General features: G+C 35.3%; 1 non-coding gene across 1 annotated transcript; it reads left to right on the top strand.

Moving 5' to 3' along the window:
- The first annotated feature begins 646 nt into the window (after positions 1-646).
- Positions 647-753, top strand: LOC121978915. Its single transcript, XR_006111240.1, has one exon. It is a non-coding gene; the product is annotated as a small nucleolar RNA R71 (small nucleolar RNA).
- The last annotated feature ends 1,277 nt before the right edge of the window (positions 754-2,030 follow it).

Below are 2,030 nucleotides of genomic sequence, written 5' to 3'. Positions count from 1 at the left end.
ATTTTGATTGGAGATAATTTCCTCAAGCATGTTCTCAATTTTAGAAAACTGACAGCCTTGAGAAGATTGTTGTTGTTGCTGAAAATTCTGTTGCTCGGATTGGAAACTTTGTTTGCCTCCCATGGATGGTCCTTGTTCTTGATTATTTCTGTAGGAAAATTTTGGATGATTCTTCCACCCAGGGTTATATGTGTTGGAATATGGATTATTCTTCCTTTGATTAAAACTCATGATAGCGTCACATTGCTCTAATTGATTTATTTGTACAGATATAGCTCCCAAAGGACACGAGTCTTGTGAATGATCAGAACTACCACATGTTTCACAACAGCATACTATGGCATTTACTGTGTTATAATTTGTTCCCATATTTTCCAGCTTCTTTGTAAGAGCATCCAGCTTTGCAGTCATTAGAGTGATTGCATTTACATCAAATTTCTCTGATGCTTTTGTTGGGTTTGAATAAGAATAGCCTCCACTTCTCTCTGTTGCCCATTGATGATGATTCTGTGTCACACTTTCAATAATTTATTCGGCATCATCTAAGCTCTTATTTATGAGTGCCCCTCCAGCAGCTGAATCTAAGGACACCTTAGTATGGTAGTTTATGTCGTTATAAAATGTGTGCAACACTAACCATTTTTCTAGTCCATGATGTGGGCATTGTCTGAGCATATTATTGTATCTATCACATGCTTCAAATAAAGATTCTGAGTCGGATTGTCTGAAGCTTGCAATAAGATTTCTCATATGATCAGTTGTCTTGCTAGGAGGATAGAATTTATCCAAGAATTGATGCTCGCATTATTCCCAAGTAGTAATGCTATTTGGAGGTAGGGAGTTCAACCATTGTTTATCTCTATCCCTTAAAGAAAACCCAAATAGTAATAATCTAACTGCTTCTGAAGGAACACCATTCATCTTCATGCTACTGCAAATTTCATAGAAGACCTCCAAATGCTGATTAGGATCTTCATGCGGTCCACCTCCAAACTGATTTTGCTGAACCATATTGATTATTGCAGGCTTGATCTCAAAGTTATTTGCTTCAACAGAGGATCTAGTAATACTTGAGTGGAACCCTCTAGCGTAAGGTGCTGCATAATCCTTAAGTGGTCTATTAGCCATAGTTGATTATTCTTGTTCTTCTTGATGTCTTTACAAGATTTTTCTTCTATGGAATATTCTATCAATTTAGGGGTCAAGAGGAAGTAATTTTCCTGCAAAGTTAGATCTTCGCATACAAGAATAAGATTAAAGAATTTGATTTAAAGAAAAGAAAAGAATACAAGAATAGAAAGAATGTAGTTTACTAAAAGAATTAAAGAACAATGAATGTACTGAATGAATGAAAGAATGTAATGAAAGAATACAATGAAAGAATGCAATGAAAGAATACAAAACAGAATTAGAAAACTAGTTACAGGTCAGATGTAAGAAAAAAAAGAAAAGTTTAGTCTAACTCAATTGATAATCTCTAATGTTATAAGCGCAGACCCCTATAACGGCGCCAAAAACTTGTTACAAATTGTAAGTGTACGGTTACGTCTTCAGTAATAAAAAGATATCGTATCCACAGGGACTGGTTGTAATCACTAAAGATGTCTCAAAGCGAATTAGCTAAACAAACGATTAAAAGATCATTTACAACTAAAGATTAGAAGGGTTAAATACAAAAATTCAGTTTTATAGAGGTTCTAGGAGTTTTGGTTTCTTTGTGATATTCATCAATGTAATGCAATCTACCAATCCTTATCCTCAATTATAATGTATTCGTAAGAAGTCACCAGTTATCTTCTGCAGAAAACACCGATCAAAGACTCACATCTAAACCTTAAGCAATCAAAGAGTTATGATTCCCTATGAGGTCCGTTAGTGGGGCAGCCCTGTCACGACGCCCCTCGGTCATACGACATAGAAATGTATCACTAATCAATTCACATTAAGATATAGAATTAAGCATATCAATCTGTCCTACTTCTTTGTATGTTCTTGCTTCACCTCTAAAGGTGATCCCCTAAAAGGTCCGT

Source organism: Zingiber officinale, chromosome 4B, assembly GCF_018446385.1.
Source record: "Zingiber officinale cultivar Zhangliang chromosome 4B, Zo_v1.1, whole genome shotgun sequence".
NCBI classification, from domain to species: domain Eukaryota; kingdom Viridiplantae; phylum Streptophyta; class Magnoliopsida; order Zingiberales; family Zingiberaceae; genus Zingiber; species Zingiber officinale.
Note: the sequence above shows the minus strand (reverse complement) of the source record. Positions and strands in the feature narration are given on the sequence as shown.